Genomic DNA, 17,817 nt, shown 5'->3' on the forward strand with positions numbered 1-17,817 from the left:
AGAGTCAAAGAGGGATAATGGGATGTTGGAGTTTTGTTTGAGGGCACGTGATAAAAATGATTTTTGCAGTGCTCAGATTTCTAGAAGTGATATCACACATCGCTATGTGAACTCCCTAGGTTGCCTTTATGAGGAGGATTTAGAGGCTGTATTCACTGTGAAAGTATGCAATAAGGGCATCAAAGTTGAGGCATTCTTGAATCCTGTAAAACATAGTGTCAGAGTTTGTAAACTAAAAGGAGAAACACACAGACAAGTAAAGAGTAGGGGAAAAGGATATTACGTGCAAGTAAAGTCCTCACAGGTATAATTGACAGTGTCTTGATACATTTTTAAAATTAGGTATATTAATTAGATAATTGAGTGGTAAAAGGGGCATCCAATCTTGCCATTACACTGGTCTACAGTTTTTGAGAAGTCGTCTGCTTCAGGGATAAAATGTGCTATTTATTATGTATGATGTGCTGAATTAAAATATGACAATTAAAACTGATTGGCTACTGTTTCTATGATATTTAAGTTTTTACATTTTATGTCTATGTATATTGTGTAGATAGTAGAGTTTTAATCATAAATTGTAAACCTAGGTCTTTTCATGTGTTTATGGTTGCTTTACATGATATTTCACCTGTCCTGTTTATGTCACACTTTAAAAATCAGCAAAAGGGTTATATAACTAAAATTTATTATGAAACAAAAGGCAAAAAACTACTATGTACATAGTTTAGTCCTATTCAGTGTCTACTCGGCGCTTCTTGGCTTGTCTCTTGTATTCATTAAATGGAGCATCTCTTGTCACTGTCCAGCAATAGTCTGCAAGCATTGATGGACTCCATTTGCCCTGATAGCATTTCTCCATTGTTGCAATGTCCTGGTGAAATCGCTCGCCGTGCTCGTCGCTCACTGCTCCGCAGTTCGGTGGAAAAAAATCTAGATGAGAGTGCAAAAAATGTAGCTTTAGTGACATGTTGCAACCAAGGCTTTTGTATGCCTTGAGGAGGTTTTCCACCAACAACCTGTAGTTGTCTGCCTTGTTGTTTCCGAGAAAATTTATTGCCACTAACTGAAAGGCTTTCCATGCCGTCTTTTCCTTGCCATGCAGTGCATGGTCAAATGCATCATCTCGAAGAAGTTCATGAATCTGAGGACCAACAAAGACACCTTCCTTTATCTTAGCTTCACTTAACCTTGGAAATTTTCCACGGAGGTACTTGAAAGCTGCTTGTGTTTTGTCAATGGCCTTGACAAAGTTCTTCATCAGACCCAGCTTGATGTGTAAGGGTGGTAACAAAATCTTCCTTGATTCAACAAGTGGTGGATGCTGAACACTTTTCCTCCCAGGCTCCAATGACTGTCGGAGTGGCCAATCTTTCTTGATGTAGTGGGAATCTCTTGCACGACTATCCCATTCGCAGAGAAAACAGCAGTACTTTGTGTATCCAGTCTGCAGACCAAGTAAGAGAGCAACAACCTTCAAATCGCCACAAAGCTGCCACTGATGTTGGTCATAGTTTATGCACCTCAAAAGTTTTCATGTTGTCATAGGTTTCCTTCATATGGACTGCATGACCAACTGGAATTGATGGCAAAACATTGCCATTATGCAGTAAAACAGCTTTAAGACTCATCTTCGATGAATCAATGAACAGTCTCCACTCATCTGGATCGTGAACGATGTTCAGGGCTGCCATCTCACCATCGATGTTGTTGCAGGCTACAAGATCACCTTCCATGAAGAAGAATGGGACAAGATCCTTTTGACGGTCACGGAACATGGAAACCTTAACATCACCTGCCAGGAGATTCCACTGCTGTAGTCTGGAGCCCAACAGCTCTGCCTTACTCTTGGGTAGTTCCAAATCCCTGACAAGGTCATTCAGTTCATCTTGTGTTATGAGGTGTGGTTCAGAGGAGGAGGATGGGAGAAAATGTGGGTCCTGTGACATTGATGGTTCAGGACCAGAAGTTTCATCCTCTTCCTCGTCTGACTCAAGTGAGAATGATTCTGGTGCATCAGGAACTGGCAGTCCTTCTCCGTGGGGTACTGGGCGTATAGCTGATGGAATGTTGGATAATGCACAGTCCACTTTTTTTCTTCTTTGACACACCTTTCCCAACTGGAGGCACCATGCAGAAGTAACAATTGCTGGTATGATCTGTTGGCTCTCTCCAAATCATTGGCACTGCAAAAGGCATAGATTTCCTTTTCCTGTTCAACCACTGGCGAAGATTTGTTGCACAAGTGTTGCAGCATATGTGTGGGGCCCACCTCTTGTCCTGGTCTCCAATTTTGCAGCCAAAATAAAGGTGATAGGCTTTCTTAACCATAGTGGTTAGACTGCGCTTTTGTGATGCAAAAGTCACTTCACCACAAACATAGCAGAAGTTATCTGCACTGTTCACACAAGTACGAGGCATCTCTGCTCACTTTGGCTAAACAGAAATGTGTCCCTTTGCAAAATCAAACACTGACAAATAAGAGAGCACGATACTGTATGATTTCTAGAGCTGATATAGGGCAATTTGTTCAGCAGAGTGATGTAAGCTTCGTTATGATTGCATCATCCATGACTTCTAGGAATAACATGATGCAATTCATATAATGTATGACGCAATACCAGCTTCAGATTGCATCATTCATTGTTTTGCATAAAAAGCAAGTACTGTCCAAACCCAGTCATAGATTTATTCATAGATCCAGTCAAAGATGTATTTTAGTCATTTCTGGTTTAAATTGAGATCCCTTCCCTTTATAACTCACTTATCCTCCGCTATTTCCAAGTCAAGGGTCGTATATATACTGACTCAATAGCATATCTTGAGCACTAGAGCCAATCAACAATTTTAAGCATCATTTTCGTTCTCAGTGACCCAGAATTAGTAAAGTTTGACTACATTTATTTCAGAAGCATTTTGGCTGTAGAGCAGTGTTATTAGTCAGCTAATTTTTTGCATTTATCAGAAGTGAGTCTTCAGAAGGTATTTGTATATGGAGTGCATAGTGTCCTTAGGGATCATGGAAGATCTTATCTTTGAAGAAGCTGGCAATAACGAACACAAATTGGGATGGAGAATGCTGAAGGTGGTTGCAAATAGGTGATGGGACTTGTATGTATGGGAGTGAATGAGTGAACAGGTAATACTGCTTGATAAGGAAGGTGAAAAAAGTGAAGAGAGAACAAAATTGTAGTGGAGGAAGTCCAAGTCGGCCAGGGAATCTCGGCAGATGCATTCACTGGCACAGAAGCAGTAGTGGAGGATTCATAGGTTGGATGAGCCGTGTTTAAGGATTAGTGGTCAAGAAAATGAGGTGGTGGGTAGGGAAGAGAAAGTTGGGTAATGAAAAGGTCAGAGATAACGTAGCATTTGGCAAGGTCAGGGTTGAGCAAGTGGTCTTTTTATGAGTCAGAAAACTGGTCTGGGGATGAAAGTCAAACTAGTGGGCTAGGGTGAGGAGTTGGGTGCAAGTTTTCTGCATGCACAGGTGTGTTGTAGGTAGGCTAAGGGCTCAGCTGGGAAGTTAGAGATTGAGATTATCAATGATGAGAGTAAGACTAAGAGGAAGAGAGATGCAGCTGGAGAGAAATTGAGTGGGACAGTAGATGACAGATACATGGAGAGGGATTAGAGCTATGGATCTGATGGAGTGCAATGGGAGGGAAGTTGCGATAGAACCAGGAACTGGAGGTTGAATAGAGCAGAAATCAAGAAGGAGCTGAAACAATGAAGTGTATTCTCCACAGACATGTCATATAAAAAGTTAAATTCAGCAAGAAGATGTTTAAAGGATGGGAGGGGAATGAAGAATGGGTTACTAAGGGCTGGAGGAAAAAAACAGATGTTCAGGAGTACAGTTTTGGTGGAGATATCCCTTATGGATGAATTTATTAAAGGGTAACTCTATATCCTAGTGCACAGTATAGGAAAGAAATTTGTGAAGTACAGGTAAGAGCTAGTAAGGAACTCATGAAATTAAAGAACTACTAACAGTAGTATGTAACATATCACTGAAATCAGCCTCTATAGCTACCTTCCACTCATCTGCTAATGTAATGCCAATTTTTAAAGACTGCTCCAGAGAAGATCCTGGCACTTACAGGCCAGTAAAGCCTCGCTTCAGTACTGGGCACAGTGGTAAAAACTGTAGTAAAGAGCAAAATTATGAGAGACACAGATAAACATGATTTGTTGGGGGAAGAGTCAACATGGCTTTTGCAAAGGGAAGTCATGCCTTATCAGTCTATTAGAATTTGTTTAAAGTTTAAGGAAGCCAACAAGCATGTGAATAAGGGTGATCCAGTTGATAATGGTATACTTGGATTTTCAGAAAGCCTTTGTCAAGATCCCTCACCAAAGGCTCTTAAGGGAAAAAAAAAGTAGTTATGGGATAAGGAGGAAGGTCCTCTCATGGACCAGTAACTGGTTGAAAGATAGGAAACCAAGGGTTGGAATAAATGGCCAGTTTTCACAATGGGGACAGGTAAACAGTGGGGTCCCCCAAGGATCTGTACCAGGGACTGTGATGTTCAACATACTCATTAATCTGGAAAAGGGGGTAAATAGGGAAGTGGCAAAGTTTGCAAGTGATACAAAATTATTCAAGATAGTTAAATCCAAAACAGACTGTGAGGCATTACAAAGGGATCTCATAAAACTAGGTGACTAGGCAACAATATGGCAGATGAAATTCAATGTTGATAAATGCGAAGGAATGCATATAGGAAAAATAATACCAGCTATATATATACAATGCTGAGTTCTAAATTATCTGTTACTACTCAAGAAAGAGATCTTGGAGTCACCGTGTATACTTTTCTGAAAAGTTCCACTCAGTGTGTGGCAGTGGCCAAAAAGGATAACATTAAGTTAAGAACTTTTATGAAAGGTATAGAGAATAAGACAGAAATATCATAATGCCTCTATTTAAATCCATGGTACTCCCACACCTTGACTACTGCATCCAGTTTTGTCACCTCATCTCAGAAGATAGTGGAACTGGAAAAGCTTCAGAGAAGTGCAAAAAAGATGATCAAGGTTATGGAATGGCTTCCATATGAGTAGAGACTGAAAAGACTAAGGCTGTTTATTTTAGAAAAGAGATTATTAAAGACTATGATAGAGGTCTATAAAATCATGAATGATGTGGAAAAACTGAGAAGACATGTATTTACCCTTTCACACAATACAAAAACCAGGGGTTACCCAATGAAATTATAGGCAACAGGTTTAATACAAACAAGAAGTACTCTTTCCATACTGCCCAACTAACCTGTGGAACTCATTGCCAGGGGATGTTCTGTTGGCCAAAAGTATAAATGGGTTCAAAGAAGTACTGGATAAATTCATGGAGGATATGCTGATCAAAGGCTATTTGCTGAGATTGTCAGGAATGCAACCCCGTAGTCAGCATGACCCTGAACCTCTGACTATCAGAAGCCAGGAATGGAAGACAGGATTGGATTGCTCTATAATTGCCCTGTTCTCTCCAATCCCCCTTAATTTCTGGTATGGGCCACTGTTAGAAACAGGATACTGGGGAAGATGGGTCATGGTCTAACTCAGTATGACAGCTTTTATATTCTTATGCACTTTCTACATCAACCTGCATATTGTTGACTTTAACTATGTCATCATGTATCCATATTCTTATTGCGGTCTTGCCAAAGATTGTTCACAAATATACTGAAGCAGCTTACAACAGCAGAAACAAAATGCTCTACTTATAGTTTGTCATCCTTTATTTCCTGAGCCATTTGCCAAACGAGGAAAAGGTCCTTTCTTCAGCCTTACTGTAATGGGTTGGACTCACCCCTGCGGTGCCTCCTGCTGGTGACTCTGGGGAATTAGCTCTTTCCAGCCCAGAAGCGCCCTCTGCAGGCCAGTGATCCACCTGTTTGCTACTGGCCCCGTGTCCCTCCCAGGACCCCGGTGCCCCTTTAACTGGGTTTCCCCTTCCCAGGGGAACCCCCACCCTACTATCCCCACTTTGCCTCAGTAGTGGCTACTGCCCAGTCTCTATCTAGCCCCCGTTCCCTGGGGCAGACTGCAGTAGCCAGCACTCATCATCAGCAAAGGGGGTTTGGACCTGCTGCCTTTGCCTACCCCTAGGTTGCCCCCTGCAACCCCCAGTACCTTTTGCCCTATGCTAGGCCGCAGCCTGGGGTTTTCTAGGTTGGAGCTTCCCCAGCTCCTCAGCCTTTCCCCAGCCCTGCTTCACCCTAGGTACCTGGTCTAGCTCCCTGCAGCCAGGCCCTTCTCTCTCTGAAGGCAGAGAGAGACTGACTGGGCTCCTGGCTCACAGCCTTTTATAGGGGCCAGCTGTGGCCTGATTGGGGTGTGGCCCAGCTGCGGCTACTTCCCCAATCAGCCCAGCTTGAGAGCAGCAGCTCTCAAGCCCTGCCAAGCCGCTTTTAAACCCCTTAAAACCAGGAGCAGGGATCCGCCCTGCTACACTTACCCAATGATGTCAGCCTTCACTACAACACGTTTTTTGCACCCCGTTTATGGTAATTTCATCTAGATCACATTTCCCTAGTTTGCTTATGAGAATGTCATGTGGAACTGTGTAAAATGCCTTGCTAAAATCTAGGAATATCATGTCTACAGCTTTCCCCTATTCACTTGGCTAGTAACCCTGTCAAAGAAGAAAATTAGGTTGGTTTGGCATGATTTGTTCTTGACAAATCCATGTTGGCTATTATTTATCACCCTATTATCCTCTAGGGGCTTACACAAGAGCCACAAGAAAGATAGAAGAATTAGAAAACCTGACTTATAGTGATAGACTCAGGGAGCTCAATCTATTTACTGAACAAAGAGAAGGTTAAGGGGTGACTTGATTACACTCTACAAGTACCTACATGGGGAACAAATATTTAATAATGGGCTCTTAATCTATCAGAGAAAGTTATAACACAATCCAATAGCGGGAAGTTGAAGCTAGACAAATTCAGACAGGAAATAAGATGCAGATTTTTAAATGAATGTAATTAACCATTGGAACAATTTACCAAGGGTCATGGTGGATTCTCCAACACAGACCATTTTTAAATCAAGACTAGATGTTTTTTCTAAAAGATCTGCTCTAGGAATTATTTTGGGGAAGTTCTATTGCCTGTGTTAGACAAGAAGTCAGACTAGATTATTACAATGGTCCCTTCTGGCCTTGAACTCTATGAATCTATTAAATTAGTTGTTTAATAAGTTTTTCCAGTATCTTCCAGGTATTGAAGTTAGACTGACTTGGTGTATGGTTCCCTGGGGCCTCTGTTTCTCTTTTTAAAGATAAGTACTATGTTTGCCTTTTTCCAGTCCTCTGGGACCTCACCTGTCCTCCATGAATTCCCAAAGAGAATTGCTAATGGTTCTGAGATTGCTTCAGCTAGTTCCTTAAGTACTCTTGGGTGAATTTCATCAGAGCCTGCTAAGTTGAATATATCTCACTTATCTAAATATTCTTTAATGTGCTCTTTCCCTATTTTGGCGTGCATTCCTTCTCCCAAGTGTTAAGTATCTAGTCACAATTTACCCTTTAATGCCTATTTTGCTTCAGTCTTCACTAAACAACTCAGCCTTCTTGATGTTGTCCATTATTAGCACCTCTGTACTAAGTAGAGGACCTATGCTTTCCCTCATCTTCTCTTGAGCCTGATGGATTAAATGGCAATTGAGTCAAAACACTCCACTGTTTTGTGAGACATTATTTATTATGTGAATTGATTTAGTTCCTTCACGCCTTTCTCCATTTTGGGGAATAGAAGGGTATGCTGTTCTTACTTTCTTTCATTTTTTCATATAGTGCATTTACAGTTAGGCCCTCTTCATAGGAAGCCACATTATCTAAAAATATCTTTAGATTGTTGTAGCACTTATTATGTGCCAGACACTTTCCATGCACAGAGAAAGACCCAGCCCCTGCTCCAAATTAACAATTTAAGAATTCAAATTATTTTCTTCTGATTTTTTTCTCCAAGTTACAGCTCTCATAGACACTTTTCTTTTATACTAATTCCAGAAATGCAGCTATTCTATTGGCCAGCCGTCCATGGTGCTCGGCTGCCTTAGGCTTTCCCTAATTGTAAATGAACTGTCATATAGGTCACAACACTGTTTAAACCTAGGCCATCATGTTCCCATCTTAGCTTCTTCCACTAAGCTTTTCGGTTGTTAAATGGCATTGCATTCTCAGTCATTTGCAATGTTGCTACCAACCACATGGTAGCAAACACATGATCAAGCATCTACTTTGAGTTAATAGATTAAATCCTGGATGGAGAAAACCAACTGTATGCATGGGAGATCTGTGCGAGCTGGGTGGTGGGGGGGGTGAGGAATTTCCCCCCTTCTCCCCCGCCTCATTCTATATATGCTTCACTGTTATTCTTGAGCTCTACTTCTCTGTGAGAATTTTGCAGGTGGATTTGTGTATTCATGGATTCCCTGCCTCCACCTCCAACCCTTCCCCATCCCACCCTGCCCCAAACCCCCTCTGCATGCTAAGACAGAGGGAGTGCCTACCAATTATAAATGTATGGCATATACAGGGGGTGTGGACTCCTGTGTGGGCACACTGAATCCCGTTACTTGGCATACTGGCTGTGCTGCACTCAAGGTTTTCTATGGTTCTGGTGTGGGGATGAGTATCTGTATTTGTATAGCCAGGATGGAACTGTGTTTCCGAGTTACTGCGTGAAGTGCGTTCCATTTCCAAAATGAACTGTGCCATACCCATATACTATTTAGTAAAATGACTAGAAGCTTACTAGATTTGCTTTATGCTAGTTTTATTGAGCTTATATTGAAATTACTGAATGTTTGTAAGTGGAATCTTCTACTAGCACAACAAAGTGTGACTTATAATGTGGAGAATTTTAATTTGTTTCTTTGTGATGTATAAGAAAGATTTAAAAAAAAATTGTGGCTATATCAGTAACATCAAGATTTATCTTCCCTATTTTGCTGAAGAACTCCTTGGAAGGTTAGAGAAATAGTGTGGGAGTTTTCTCAGCCCTCAGCTTAAGAGGAGAGGACACTGAATCCTCCACTTAAAAAGCTTTTCTCCTAGGGCTTTGATGACAGAGCCCTCTGACCACTTGGAATCCCAATTACTTGGGATGCTTGAATGCGACTCTATGAAAGTTCAGGCATCTGCTTGTATGGATGCAAGTGCTGAAGTAGAGCCTAATTCCCCCCCCCCCACCCCAGTAGTTTAAGTTAAATAGGTGTTAACAGAAAGAAATGAAAAACAAAGATTTCTAAACAGGTAGAATAAAATCCCTTCCCCTCTCAGTTGCTCTGGTTCCAGTGTCTTGTCACTTGTGAGGTTGTCATCCCTCTCCTTCTCTATCCCAAGGAAATTAAAACCTGAATCAACTCCATCTCCTCCCTTCCACCTCTGCGATATTGTTACACATCAAAAATAAGAAAAGGCCACAAACACTTTTTTTTTCTCTTTTGCAAGTCACCTTTACAGTAAAATTGATGAAATTATTAAAAATAAAATCTGGGGAACTGTTTTACAATTTAAGAGAGCAAGATATAATTTATTTTTTCCCTCAGTAATCTGGGTGTTTGTACTGCGGAAAAGGTTTTGCCATGCACCTGCTGCAAATACCACCAGATACTATTGGAGTGCAAACAGTTGAAGTAAATACTGAGGCAGAAGTTACACTCCTCATTACTGGTAACAGCACAACCTGCAATTTAGGAAATCCCCACCTAATTTAGGGCTGATCAATATTCTGATGCTAGTGTGTGGTTTTCTTTTAAGTAACTTGCACGTGCAAAATAATTTTGAGTTCTTGTAGACACAGAGCATAGAGGAAATTAAGGATAGGCAAACACATTCAGATAGAATAAAAAAAGCCTGAACTTTCATCCAAAGCTCATGCTAAACCCGAACTGAACAAAGTTGCATGTCCAAGAAGTTCATTTAACTTTTGGTTCTTGTTTTTGCATGTACAGATCTCTTTGCACTTCCTGGTTTCAGCCATAACCAGAAGGTGAAGTACTGAATTGAGAGAAAGTGTCTGCCATACAGGTAAGAGTGAGTGTCTGGTATACAGGTAATCTATATAGTGTACTTAGATTTTCAGACAGCCTTTGACAAGTAAGCTGTTATGGGATAAGAGGGAACGTTCTCTCATGGATTGGTAACTTGTTAAAAGATAGGAATAAATGGTCAGTTTTCAAAAGGGGGAGCAGTAAATAGTGGTGTCCCCCTAAGGATCTGTACTGGGACAAGTCCCATTTAACATATTCATAAGTGATCTGGAAAAAGGGGTAAACAGTGAAGTGGCAAAAGTTTTGCAGATGATACAAAACTACTCAAGATAGTTAAGTCCCAAGCAGACTGCGAAATGCTACAAAAGGATCTCACAAAACTGGGTGATTGGGCACAAAATGGCAGATGAAATTCCATGTTGATAAATGCAAAGTAATGCACATAGAATGCATATACATATAAAATGATGGGGTCTAAATTAGCTGCCATCATTCAAGAAAGAAATCTTGGAGTCATTGTGGATAGTTCTCTGAAAACATTCACTCAATGTGCAGCAGCAGTCAAAAAAGCTAACAGAATTTTGGGAATCATTAAGAAAGGAATAGGTCATAAGATAGAAAATATCATATTGCCTCTATATAAATCCATGATACGCCCACATCTTGAATACTGCGTGCAGATGCAGTTGCCCCATCTCAAAAAAGATATATTGGAATTGGAAAAGGTTCAGAAAAAGGCAACAAAAATTATTAGGGGTATGGAACGGCTTCCATATGTGGAGTGATTAATAACACTGGGACTTTTCAGCGGGGAAAAGAGACGACTAAGGGGGGGGGGGGAGGATATGATTGAGGTCTACAAAATTATGACTGGTGTGGAGAAAGTAAATTAGGAAGTGTTTACTCCTTCTCATAACACAAGAACTAGGGGTCTCCAAATGAAATTAATAAGCAGCAGGTTTAAAACAAACAAAAGGACATATTTTTTCACACAACGCACTGTCAACCTGTGGAACTCCTTACCAGAGGATGTTGTCAAAGCCAAGACTATAAGATGGTTCAAAAAAGAACTATATAAATTCATGGAGGATAGGTCCATCGACGGTTATTAGCCAGGATGGGCAGGGATGGTGTCCCTAGCCTCTGTTTCCCAGAAACTGGGAATGGGCAACGGGGGATGGATCACTTGATGATTATCTGTTCTGTTCATTCCCTCTGGGGCATCTGGCATTGGCCACTGTTGGAAGACAGGGCACTGTGCTAGATGGATATTTGGTCCTACCCAGTATGGCCATTCTAATATTCTTATCAAAAGCTTGTTCTAGCAAAGCAAGGGGCATACACTTCTGGCTGCATAAACTTCTGGCTGCTTATCTGAATTGAATCTTTAAACCTTTAGAGATTCACACATCTCTACCCCTAGTAATCCCCCTCCACACACAACTTTTTACATGTTCACCTCAGCACTGTACATGATCCATTCGTGTTCATTTTTTACAATCTTAGATGCAATTAAGTTTTAGTAACATGAATATTTACTTGCAAAAAGCAAGTTTTAAATTTGCCTTCAGCAAGCATTCACACTAGAAAGTTAATACATCTTCAGTTGCAAGCTGTAAAATAAACAAAGTCTAGTTTAAAATTTGAATAATAAATGCATTTGGTGTAGGCATTTCGTGATCAGAAAAAGATGATGAAATTCATCCAGTAAATAATTCATTATGAAATATCTGCTTTGCTTTTATTTAACATGTTTCTTGGTATATTTTGGAGTAGTACTTGGGCTGCTGAAATGTAGCTTGGCACTAATGGTACCATAGAATCTATGAACTCCCAAGAACTAAACTATTCACATGAAGTAATATGTCCAAAAATCATAGAGTAACTATCTTAGGGAAGTATTAAAACAAAAAAAGGAAAAGAAAAATATTTATGCTGTCAGAGAAATTATCTGTATTTAGAACCTTGATGCTTCTCTGACACACATTTTGGTTTCATGAAAACTAGAGTAGTTTCTAAATGGAGAAAATTGCATTTAACATAGGAGAAATTAGTCCTGAATGAGAACTGTAAAAACAATCAGTTGTCAATTTTGCTTATGTTTCCTACTGTTTAGTAGTTTTCAGCCTGGGTGCAAACACTGAACCAATCTAGTCCACAGTTACAAACACTGTTGCAGCCATCAGTGCCTACTGTATAAACTGAATTTACACCCTTTCAGTGTAATCTTGTATTTCTTATACTTTATAGAAATGTGGCTATTGACACTGTATCATTTTTGGAATCTAGTACCATTGCATTGTTTCCTGACTTTGCTGGAGAAATTTCCTCTCAAAATCTTTTTGATATACAAGTAAAAATACCAATAAAAGGTTTTCTAGTTTTGACTGAAAATAGAAAACTTAGATCTTTAACTGGTATAGCCTGATTAAGTTAAGTTAAGTTATAACCAGCATAGCCTGATTAAAGTCAATTGCCATTGCTATCAAAGCATTCAGTTAATACATGGAGCCATATAAAATCTATAGAGAGAAACTCTTGATTGACTAACCTTAAACTACTGAGTCTAGTTGTACAAAACTACTGTAGTGGAACCTGAAAACAAACAGAAATCAGCTATGTGAACTTCTCAACTTGGATTGTATTTCAAGAAAGCTGCCTTCCTGCCTCTAATGGCATACAAAGATTTAGTGCTTGTTTGTAAGCCTGAGAAACTTTGAAGGCTTTTCTGGGATTGTTCTTAACCCAAGAAAAAATAGCATTTGTTTTGAGTTTATAGGGTGAGTTTGTGGTCCTTTTAAAACAATTTAGACAGAGGTCCATCGGTATGAGCTGGCAAAGGGTTCACTATTCTGTAATGGTGCCCCCTAACAGGCCTGACAAACTCATTACACCTAGCACACCGCTTTCATGGTATTCATCCATAATTGATGTCATATGAGATCTCAAAAGCCTGTCATACTGATACTCATAATACTTGTGAGATGAATGTGCAGATGGTATTTAAGGAATTGTGTATATGTACTGAAAACATGTTTTGCCATCTGTGTCCAAGGCTGACAAACAGGTCTTTTTCAGATGGGAGTTAAGATGTGTATCTCTCCGGCAAATGTAAATTAAGCATTGTAAGCCAACACAGTGGGAGCCCAATTTATATATGAGATTAGCGGGGATGGGAAGCCACCAGAGACTAAACCAAAGGGGGTTGTCCAGTCTCTGGAGGCCAAAAATGAACTTTGATGAATATAAAAAGAATGCAAGGAGACATTTTGCTATCCATTCACTGAGGGAAAACCCTTGCTGGAAGGGGTGTTTCATGAATGCTTTTACCCAGGTTTGTCTGAAGCCTGCTAGCTCTGCAAAACTTTAGGGGAAAATATTATTTATTATATAGGAAAGGTAACCATTGATAGGTGTAGACCCAGGTTTGTATTTTATAATTTTGTTTTATATGTAACCATTTTTGTTTCCCTCAGTATCTCTTAAATCTTAGCTTTTGATAATAAACGTATGGCTGTCTTCACTGTAATTATCTCCCATATTCACTCTGTGAGCCAGCAACTAAAGAGTGACATCGTTCATACCTGCAAAGCCAGACCTTTGCAATTCCCCAGTGTTTGAACTGTAACACAATTTTGAGAACCCAGTTTTGTGCATCCAATATTAATGACTTACTAGAGAACAGCTGTTCAAAGCAGTAGCACTGTGTGACTTGATCTATGTTCTTGAAAGTTACTTGCACACCAATAGACAACTAATGCTATATACTGGTAGAAGACACCAAATAAAACTAAAAGTCACTGGAAATGACCCACAAGCCACTTATGTTTTTTTCTGAGCACTCAGCTTAGGTTTTTCACTCCATAAACTCCCATTTTGCTTTATCTAAGTAGCCTCTGTTATTGACCTTAGTATTAATCAGATTCTAGAACAGGGGTAGGCAACCTATGGCACGTGTGCCAAAGGTGGCATGCGAGCTGATTTTCAGTGGCACTCACACTGCCCGGGTCCTGGCCACCGGTCCAGGGGGCTCTGCATTTTAATTTAATTTTAAATGAAGCTTCTTAAACACTTTAAAAACCTTATTTACTTTACATACAACAATAGTTTAGTTATATATCATAGACTTATAGAAAGAGACCTTCTAAAAACTTTAAAATGTATTACTGGCATGCAAAACCTTAAATAGAGTGAATAAATGAAGACTCGGCACACCACTTCTGAAAGGTTACTGACCCCTGTTCTAGAATGTCTTAAGTAAACCTTCCTTTTTTGTTTCTCAAAGTGATAAGATCTGATTAGTTAAATTTTCTCATTTCTAAAGAGACTAATGTGACAGAGGTCTGACTAATACATGCTATTAGAAATATGATTTCTTTTGGGAAAAAATGTACAGTATAAACTGCGGATCAAGTGACTATATTAAGACTGCTATGAAAAATGACAGGAAGCTTCCTATCATTTTGTCTTCTGCAGACTGACATTTAAAAAACAGTGTTACTTATAATGGTGTGAATGTATAGAATGACTGGTAGCTTTCTTTAAAAGGATTAGAAATGATCTTTTAAAAATGACATGTAATTTTAGGAATAATTGTATTAGCCCATGGTGAGACTGTATGAGATATGTGAGTACTCTTCTGTGTCTGCGGTATTAATACCTTTATGTTCAGTATATATGTTTATATGAATTCTATATGTTATGTTTGATATTTTTGAAGAATTGAAATGATCAGAGATAAATATCAAGGGTAAGGAAGCTTTTTATTAGCTATTGTTCAGGAAATGACAGGAACACTGCAAAGTTTGGTAAAATTAATCAATCTATCCACTCTCCTATCTGGTGTGGAGTTGTGCGAGTATTCTGTGTTTCTGTAGGAGATTCAGATTCTTGCTATTCCTTAATTTAAACATGTAGGAAGGTAAATACTAGAAATAAACATTTATTATGTTATGCAGAAACCCTGACTTGGCTGGACAGAGCAACAAGAGTTTAGTAGAGCTAGTGTGTGAGGAAATCATAGTAATAACTTCATCTGTTTGAGGGCTAGAGGTTCTACTGAGTTTAATTGTTTCCTATGTCTGTTCATCCTCCTAATACTCAGATTACAATCAGTGTTAAACTGTGCTGGGAAAGGTCCTCTACTTCTGGGAATAGCATTAGAGTGAAATTCTGCTCTCATTTGCATCCATGCAATTCACTTGTGTTGTTTACTGTGGGATTGCATATGTCTAACTAAGGGCAGAATTTGGTGTGAAGATGCTTTGTAATTCTATGGATGTAAAGTCATTTCTATTAATATTCTCTGCTATAGGTTAAAAAAAACCCTTTCATGGTATGCTAATGTCAGTGCTCTTGAAAGCAGGCAAAGGCATGGATTTCCATGTTCTAACAGGAATATTCTTTATGGGAAGAGTGACAGTAACTATAATTATGATTAGTTCAGGAAGTTTTAACCTCAGTGTAAACTGAAATTCTGTCAACACATATGGGCATGTTGGAAACCTGAGGTATGAGAAAAATTAAATTCAAATACATTTTGAAGCAGAATATTTTTCAGTTGCTATTATATTTTCTATTATCATATATTTCTCATCCATTCAATAAAGCCAATGCTTCATAAATAGAGCAGTGAGACATGTGTGTTCAAATGCTCATGAGACCCCGAGCAAGATCTCTGATGTGGAAGCACTTAGAGATCTGATAACATCGTTCTCAGCTATGACTGTACAATACAATGCACTGATTGTGATGGTGAATATGTTGAATATGGAGAGGCAACATAAAATTCCCTGAATGTCTGTAGGGTGTATATTTATGAAATGTTGCTGCATAGTACTTATTAAAAGCATAACACCGCATAAGGAGAACGTCTGTGATCCATGCACCTCAGGCCAGAACCTTGGGCACTGACAAAGTTGAGATGAGAGATGGTACCGGTACATTGTGACATTCAGATAGTGCATCTTTCACAGTTAGGACCATGAAAAAATGCTGGCCAGATTACTGGCATAGGGGCAATTACAAAAAATCAGATGAGGTTCTGGGTACAAATTTCAGGGCTAGACCCTCTGCCACACATGCCAAGTACAATTACTGTGCATGAATGTGACCAGGAAAACTTAATTTGTAATCTCATCCTAGCCAATAATACTTCAATACCCCAAATATTTTTAGTATTTCATTTCAGACAAACCCTCAACCATGCCTTGATTCCCCTCCTCCCAAAACAACCAAAAAAGTATGAGCTGAAAGCATGTCCTGAAGTGGACAAATCTATGATGGCGTGTACCAAGTAGAAGAGCACACTCCAGAACCAAGAACCCCTCACCCAAAAAATCCTCCTCAGACACATTCCTTTAAACCTCTGAAGGAACTTCCATTCTGAGGTACACTACAATTACTATCTAATGCAACACTAAGGCTAATGTATTTTCATAGTGCTCCCCTTATGAAACATCTTATACAGTATGTTAATTAAGCATGCAGGAAATAAGCCTGTCTTTCAGTTTATTCCCAAAATTTGGAGAATGGTGCTCTTGAGTAATACAAATGATCTGGAAGAACATCCTGGGTATTGATATTCAGATGAACATACGAAGCATCCCACTCTCCTCCAGAATGACTATATCAATACTGCCTTGACAAGTAGCTCTTGAAAAGGACTTGCTACGGTATTAATTAAGAAGATCTCGTAATTCCTGGGCTGGGATAAATTGTATTTCAAGGCCAGATGGTGCATTTTGTTAGATTAAGTCAAACACAATACTTGCTGTGTAGGATCAGGTCATGTAAATAATTCATTTTTCACTTACTCTGTGACCTATCTATAAAAAGCTTTAAAATAACTCCTAAAGCCAGTGGCTCAGATTCTGGTACTCTGGCTCGAGCTGAGTTGAACCTTATTTCACAGCATACCCAGTAATACCCTACTCTCAAATCCACATTGACCTGAGTGAGATTACTTGTGGAGTAAGGTGATACTCCATGTGTGAAGGGCTCAGAAATTGACTCTCTGAGAGCATGCATGTAATTATAGATGGAAGGTTGGTGTTCACCAGCATCACTGCATTACAACAATCTTTGTATAGGGGATAATTCTAAATTAAAAATGTTTTTTTGGTGTCTTTCCCCTCATCAGCTCTTCTGAAACCAGAGGATCTCAGCTGGCCAGAAGATCATGTCCTTAGATTGCTGCTCTAAAGAGTGTAAAAACATGTTTCCTTTTTCTTTTTTGGCTGTAAAGTGCACTACAGAAACAACAGCAAATACCTCCGCATGGTGTGACCGTATGGAAGTTTTTGATGTCTGATAATACAGAAGTATTTTGTGTTTCTAAGAAGCTAGTTAGAAAGAGAAAATGATACAATATAATTTACTTTCAGTTTCTCATCCTATAAATGCCATTAAGTACTATAATGGATTACCAGTGTTTCAAAGGAGAAATTGCACTTCCTTTATCAGTACAAAGGCTTCAGGGGTGTGTTCTCGTATTATTAAGATAAATAACATGAAGAAACTAAAAGCTAATTTTCATATTAACCATTATAGTGCTGAACAGTGTATTTGCTGCATTCTGAAAACATACTGAAGTGAAGCTAGGTGTCTATGCCATGTGTAATCAAGAAATGGAGAATTGGGTTAGTATCTCTAATCAAGCTTTTTGTCATCCTTACTCTGGCATTAAACCAAGTACCATGCTGGGTTTTGGATTATAGTCTCAATGTACTAGTCTTCTTCCAGGCCTTGTATTTATATCCCATTCAAATCACATTCTTCTTTCCTTCCATGGGTTAGCCAAGATGAAAATGTTTG

The 17,817-nt window shown here is 39.3% G+C and overlaps 1 long non-coding RNA gene across 1 annotated transcript in view; it reads left to right on the forward strand.

Annotated features, from left to right (window-relative positions):
- The window catches only part of LOC123374672, a 263,834-nt gene that overhangs the window by 203,001 nt on the left and 43,016 nt on the right, over window positions 1-17,817 (forward strand). Inside the window, exon 2 of the long non-coding RNA XR_006581152.1 lies at window positions 9,964-10,039. This is a non-coding gene — a long non-coding RNA (uncharacterized LOC123374672). The remainder of the gene's footprint in view (window positions 1-9,963; window positions 10,040-17,817) is intronic.

Source organism: Mauremys mutica, chromosome 7 (genome assembly GCF_020497125.1).
Source record: "Mauremys mutica isolate MM-2020 ecotype Southern chromosome 7, ASM2049712v1, whole genome shotgun sequence".
NCBI classification, from domain to species: Eukaryota; Metazoa; Chordata; order Testudines; family Geoemydidae; genus Mauremys; species Mauremys mutica.